Source organism: Brassica oleracea, chromosome C2 (genome assembly GCF_000695525.1).
Source record: "Brassica oleracea var. oleracea cultivar TO1000 chromosome C2, BOL, whole genome shotgun sequence".
NCBI classification, from domain to species: domain Eukaryota; kingdom Viridiplantae; phylum Streptophyta; class Magnoliopsida; order Brassicales; family Brassicaceae; genus Brassica; species Brassica oleracea.
This window is the reverse complement of record NC_027749.1, coordinates 40,484,532-40,492,362: the sequence shown is the minus strand read 5'-3', so window position 1 is coordinate 40,492,362 and position 7,831 is coordinate 40,484,532. Positions and strand designations below refer to the sequence as shown.

At 31.4% G+C, this 7,831-nt stretch overlaps 1 pseudogene; it reads right to left on the bottom strand.

Annotated features, from left to right (window-relative positions):
• Positions 1-452: 452 nt before the first annotated feature.
• Positions 453-3,073, bottom strand: LOC106324225 (annotated as a pseudogene).
• Between the last annotated feature and the right edge of the window lie 4,758 nt (positions 3,074-7,831).

Genomic DNA, 7,831 nt, shown 5'->3' with positions numbered 1-7,831 from the left:
GAACATTTTAATATTAAGATGATCATGATCTATAATAAAAATAACAAAACATACACAATTAAAGTTAATATCGCCTTAAATTTTAAGTAAGCTAAACATTTTGAAATACTCTTTAACTGATATATTTATGTATTTTTGGTTCCCGATTTTTGGTTCCCGTAGCATAGAGAGATAGAGAGAGAGAGAGAGAGAGAAATTATGCTAATAGTAAGAAAAAGTTTTTTTTGTTAATTTTAAATTAAGAAAATAGTATATCTCATATACATCTCTTGCAAATGTAAAACTAAAACACAAACCACAAATCATATAAAAAAATAATAATCTTGATTACAGGTAAATTATATTCCGTCCGCAGGGCGGGTCGACCCTAGTAGAGTATAAAAGAGTGATCACGAAGGGATACCATGCATGGTGTATAAATTTGGCCTAGGCCATGTAAGTTTACAGAATCTTCACCAATCAATACCAAGGTTCTTGGAGAGGATGAGGTTGTCAAGATAATTGGTTACTGATGCTGATGCAGTAACATAGCTTTGAGCATGGATCTTAAACGTTTCCTCTGTAAAGATTCAGAGATATGAAAGAATGTATAGTCAGACTTATCAAAAATTAAAAAGAATGTGCGCAGTCAGTAATTTTGTAGCCGTCAAAACATAACGAAGGCTAGAGAGCGAGCCCACCATCATTGTGATTTTTCTTAGCCATTAGAGATGCATTAAACGACCAGATTATCTTGCTTTTATAGCTCTCATGGATTAGTTTGGGTTCAGTTCATATATTATTCCAGTTTCCAAAATATATAAACGATCAAAAAGTTCATTACGTACCAGTTTCATTGAACATTCCAGATAGCAGTGTCTTGGGAAGAAGAGACCCTATTCCTGTAGCAACAGCCTGCTGAATAGCCCAGCCATGGTGCGGAGCAAACACTTGATTGTAAGCCGTGAATGTTGCATCTCTTAGGGAGTGATCAGATCTACGAATCAATTTTAAAAACACATCAAATCTTGTGATCTTGAAAGATTTTTTTTTTTTTTTGGACAAAATGATCTTGAGAAATAAAAGACAATGATAACAAGAAATGCGTACTCAGATAAGCTAGCATGGCATTCTCAGAAAACAATTATAATGTGCTAATTTATAAGGTTCCTAAAGTAATTTTTTATAAATCCCCTACATTTATTTGTCGTTTAAATTTTATTTATAATAATATCTAAATAAATTTCCAAAATCGGATATGATTGTTTTTTATATAGTTACTAACTAATACCTTACGTATTAAAAGAGAAACATTACAACATTTGAGTGTTATGATGTGTCGTCACTAGAATAACTTTTAGAATCTGTAGAGACATAGGTTGGTCCATCTGTATGTATATATATTATGCTTATTATTAAATTAACCATAAAATTAATTGTTAACCATAAAAGATTTGAGAACAATTTGTATATCTTCTTCTTTCCGTTTAATTTATATTATGAAAATAAATTAAACTATTAAATGATTATAATTAAAAAATTCGTATATAATATACTTTAAAATGAATATAAATTAAAAAAATTAAATTTTCACATTGAAATTTTATGCGGTCAATAGCTTAAATTTTTGTTACAACAAGATACAAATGATCATAAAATCACATTATTATGAAATTTCATTTAATAGATATTTATATTAATATATATATATATATATATATATTAATATCGTTTGAATTAAACTATATATCATATTAAAATATATAAATAATTTGATTTCAAAATTTAAGAATCATGTATTATACTTGAATTGATGAAAAATAAATATTTTTACAATTTCAATCATTAAAATATATTTTTCATATGTTTTGTTATTATTTTAAATATATATATATTTTTATAAATATTTAAAATATTTATAAAATTTCTCGCTCCATCCAAGGCGCGGATTATTACCTAATTTTATTTATAATTGCTTTAAATATATTCTATTTGTTTCTTAAAAAGTGTCATTTTATCACTTTTTCTGTTACACAGAAAGTGCTGTTCTACAATTATAATGTAATTTATACCTTTTTAGCTCAATATTAGTTACAAAATGCATTGATATTATAATAAATTTATTTATATAAAATTTTATTGGTTGAATAGGTGAAATTAATGAAAACATACATATATTTCAATCATTTTTTTAATATGCGTAAAAAGTGTATAAGTGACGCTCTTTTTTTTTTTAAACAGAGAAAATATTTATTTATTAAATATTTTTTTTTTAATCAAAGCCAAATAAATGGATGTTACCAAACTCATTTTTGACATAATGTAAAACGGCACCCCTTTTATTGTTGGACCTGATTTCCAGGACCATCGCAGCTCCCGTCCTATATATACTAACCCTTTCGCAAAAAAAAAAAAAGAATGAAAACTACAAAATAAATGTACTTCTAGCAGATTTTGCACAAAATAAAATAAAAACTATATAATATTTTGGTTAACAAAAAAAATTGCAATGGCATATGAAGGTGACAGGGCATTTCATTAAATATTTTGTGAAATGTCTTGAAGAACACTTATTCAGTGTCTAACAGCACTTCGCACATAACTCTCATCATTTCAAGACTACGCTTTATCCGCAAAAGGTTTCTTGTATGACTACCAACTTTCCTTACACAGTTTGCCTCTATATCTCTGTGTCAACCATTAGCTCTAATGTCGGTGTTAAGTTCGACGCCTCGGCAAGATCGTTCACCTAATAAAAGATTAGATATTCAATATTTTATGTAAGAGTCTAAAAATTAAGATAGTTTTCGTAGGTTGTATGTGCAGCTTGAATATATAAACAGGAGCTTGTTTTCAAAATTCTTATTAAGTGTTATTTATTTCAAAATTTTGAACCATATATAACTATGTTTTAAATTCTTTTCATAATCACGGCGAGGAGACGTACCTTGGTAACATAGTCTATCTCTGCAAACCTTGGAAACATTCCTGTTTTGAGGACTTTAAATACGACGAAAAAGCGAGAGCAAGCATCAGAGAAGTTCTTAACAGGCACGTCCAAACCAGGCGTATTCACAATTCCTTTCGACGCCATTGCCAATTTCTATTTTTTTTTGCTCCCTATTTTCAGTGTATATGATAAAAAAAAAATGATCTTGTGAATGATTTTCTTCTCTTTTTTTGAGGGAGAAACGTTGGAGTTTTTAAGATGAGTCATTTGGAAACTTGTCCCGCTTGCCAGCAAAACACACAAATTTCCTATTTTACATCTTTGTTACTAAATTCAAAATTGTATAGTGCGAATAAATGTCAAAGAAAACGGATGAACAAAATACGTAGAACCCACTTCAATATGCATTCACACTATATACACACAGTAATTTTTCATAAATTAATAAGGTTAAGACTAACATATTATTAATTTTTGTCGTTATAAGTTTAGCAAAAAAATTATCTTTTAGATTTATATATTTTGAAGTCTATTTTTATATAAAAATACGAAAAATTAATTTATACAGTATGGAATTCTTCTACATATATAATTTTTATGTTTTCTTATCCTATTAGTGTATAGAAAATATGTACCCTAAATACAAATTCATTTTTAGGTTTATAATGATAAATAAAATCAATATATTTTCAAATGGTTTGAAAAATTAAAGATGACTTTCAATTTGAATAAAAATAAAACATTTTGTTCTGTTCACTTAAAATTTATTTTTATTAATCATTAATTTATGTTTATACTGAGACCATATGTTTACCTAAGATTTTTTTAAAATTATTAAATTATGTTACATTTTTCAATATTATAACTGAGAAATTTATTAAATTATCGTTCTTACTAATTTATCGCATTTAAATTTATAGAGTTTATTTATATATATATATATATATATATATATGTCTATATATATTTAGCTCTATATGTATGTATATATATATTTAGCTCTATATTTGTGCATTTAAATTTAGGTCTATGTGGTTCTATGGTCCTCTAAGCCTGGTTTCTAATCTAATTATTCAATTGCTCAAAAAATAAAAAAATATTATGTCTATGTGGGTGTGTATACATTTAGGTTTATCTGTGTGTATATATATAAGCCTATATATAGGTATGTATGTGTATGTATATGTTTAGGCCTATATATATGTATATATATAATTCTATATATATTTAAACATGTGTTTCTATAATTCTAACATCCAGTCAATTTGTGTTAAAAAAATCCAGTCAATTCAATCTTTTATATAATTTTTTTTTCCAATTTGATATTTATGTATATTTATGTTTATACATGTATGAACCAATCATAAAACATAAAGTCCTAGATAAAATCAAAATGTTTATTTCTATTTTATATTATTTACGGAAATTTTTAAAACAATGTTTTAGAAAGCTAACACTTTTTGAAAACATCATGTTTTATTGGTTAAAGTTTAAAAGCTTCTACATTAGATATGATGAGGTTCAATTTCTAGAGGGTACAACTTTTTGTAGATTATTGGATGCACAGATTATCGAAAGTTTCAGAGTGCTATAGACAGAGTCATTCGTTGTGGTTGTATGCTGGAGAGCTGCATTAGGAAAACATTGTTCGTAAAATTGTTCATCTTTATTGCATATGTTGCAAATTGTTAGTCATAATATGCATTTATAGATGATGTATTTGTGATTTGATCAGTACTAAAAAAAAGAAAAAAAAGGAGAACACTTCCAGAAAAGTGAGTAAAAGCTTTTAGTGCATCAGAATTCTTTTAATTACAAGAACTCTTGGTAATGCTATTTTTTCACTAAGAATGAAAATATAATTTTAAGAAATAAAGGATGAGAATCATAAATAGTATTTAACTAAACGAGAGACCTCAAAAATTGGTTACATGGCAAAAAAGTAAGGAAATTTTAGGAAAACCCAAAGGATACTTCATCTGTTCAGCTTGGTAGCAAACATGAGAATACAAAACCGATATAAACTTGAATTACTTGGGAGATCAAGCCGATACTGGTAAGAAACCGAAATTAAATTAAATGAAAATTACATGAACAAAAGGCTAAGGTTAACCTAATTGTGTTCACCTTTACCAAAAGAGAAAAAGTCTATGACTCAAATCTGTTGCTGGAAACATTTGAAAATGAAGAAGTGTCTAATGACATCTCCTGTGGTGAAAGGTTAGCTTTCTCCTTTCCGTGATTTCTCTCTTTCGTTGGCGACTTTTCTATTCTTTGGTAATCTGAGATGGTGAATTTTGGATGTAGTTGTTCATTTTTTAGAAGAGATTAACAGTTTTTTACGATGGACGGAATTGCCTTTAAATCTTACGGTTTCATGTGCTCTTAAATGGATATGTACATTTAGCTATAGTTTTAGCTGTTTTTAGCTTGTATTAAAAAAAAAAAAATCCTAATGGCTTCTTTATGATTCGTGTGATATCTTGAGATGAGAAGTTCTGTATTCGGTAAATATGTTCTGTGTTATTCATTCATGACTTCATCGTCTCTTTATATACAAATCATATAAGATCCTAAGTCTATCGATATAAGGAAAGGTAATACAACAGAATAAAGAAAATAGTCTATAGATAAGGATGATATATCCTAATACCCTCCTCCTCAAATTGGAGCATATAGATTTCGATTGTCCAACTAGTATAAGAAAATGTCGAATTACTTGCGCCACAAGGCCTTTGTCAAAATATCGGCTAGTTGATCTTTTGAAACAACATGAGACGTTTCATTGGTCTTATTGATAATGTGATCGCGGATGAAGTGACATTCTGCTTCAACATGCTTCGTTCGTTCATGGAAAACATGATTCTTGGTCAAGTAAATTAGCTGACTGATCATCACACATCAAAGTCATTGGTCGTGTATGATCGATGCCAAAATCACGAAGTAGGCCTTTGATCCATTTCAGTTCCTTTACTGCCTCTATCATAGGTCTGTATTCGGCTTCAGTTGAAGATAAAGAAACTGTACCTTGTTTCTTTGTCTTCCATGAGATAATAGACGTTCCAAGCTGAACAAGCCAACCAGTCAATGATCTTCGGGTTACCGGGCAGCCTTCCCAATCAGAGTCAGACCAACCAGTGATGTGTAATGGTGGAGCTTCACGCAACATGATGCCTTGTCCAAGTGTACGTTTTAAATAACGAACAACATGCATAGCCCCATCCCAATGAGCATTGTCTAGTTTCTGCATAAACTGCATAAGTATATGAATAGAATATGTTAAATCCGGACGCGTAGCAGCTAGATACACCAGTCTTCCAACAAGTCGTCGGTAGCGTTCAGGATCAGGGAAAGGAGAGCCTTTGGCTAGGGAAACACCGTGTCTTTTATCCATAGGAAAACCAGCAGGTTTACATACCAGAATGCCCACTTCAGTGACAACATCGGTACAATATTTCCGTTGGCAAAGGTAGAAACCTTCCGCACTGCAAGCTACCTCCAATCCGAGAAAGTATTTGAGATGTCCGAGATCTTTCATGTAAAAACGGGACGAGAGGTAGGACTTGAATTCGTTGATGTAAGGCGGCGAGTTTCCAAAACGTACACGAAGAGTAATGTCTTCTTTCATGGAGACGAAGAATGAGTAATCGCTCCGATATGACTGTTTAAAACCAAACGCTCGAAGAGCCATTGTTAGTTTTGAAAACCAACAACGCGGTACCTGTCGTAGTCCATAAAGAGATTTTCGCAAACGACAAACCCGTTTATCAGAATCAGATCGGAAATCAGGTGGAAGTTTCATATAAACTTCTTCGTCGAGATCGCCATGTAGGAAAGCTTTGTGAACGTCCATTTGATGTACTTCATGATCTTGTTTAGCAGCGATATCAAGAAATATACGAACCGTCATCATATTTTCAACTCGCGTAAAAGTCTCTTCATAGTCGATACCTTCTACTTGGTTATTGCCGAGAAACATGAGTCGAGACTTGTGGCGCTCAATCGTGCCGTCTGCTCTGAGTTTTATTAGATAAACCCATTTTCATCCTAGAGCAACTTTTCCGGGAGGCAATTCAGTTAGCTCTCATGTATGGTTGTGTTCTAAGGCATCAATCTTTTCTCACATTGATTTCTTCTAGACATCGAATTGCACTGCCTCTTTGTAAGACCGAGGTTTGACGGCAAGAGATAGAGCCGTCAAGAAGCTGCAATGAGATGCTGAAAAACGATCCCAAGTATAGTAGTCAGAGATGGGATAGACCGTACCGGAGGATGCCGATGGAGTGAGAGTTGCGAGAGGAGTGAGAAAGACTGTATTGATGACAAAATCAGTAAGGCATGATGAAGGTTTCTTTGTTCTGAAACCACGACCTAGTTCGTTTTCTATTTTAGTTGAGGAGGTCGAGGTTGCATGTTCTACGTTCTTCATTGTAGTTTCTGTCGTTGGAGTTGAAGTCGAAGTCGAAGTATCAATCGGTGCCGGAATCGTTATCGCAGGATCATTAGGTAGTATTGGTATTGTTGTTTCGTCCTCAATGTTGTTATTGATCACTGAGTTTATTGGCGGAGACGATGTTGAGGGCAGTGCCTTGTCATGCTATGGGAACACCGTTTCTTGAAATAAAACATCTCGTGAAGTAAATATTTCTTCTTAATTTGTCCAAATTGTATAGTCGTCATCCTTTCTTTCCATATGTATTGCCCGAAAATACACAGCGCCGAATTTGAGAGGCAAACTTATCGCCCCCATGGTTTTGGTTATGAGTGATATCTTGCATATTTCTAATGTTTTATCCATTCACCCATGTGCATTTTGATCATATAGATTAGGATTTAGCCATGTTTAGGTTGCATTTTGCATACATGAGTCCTTATCAGGTATTGGAGTACCACATGGAGTTC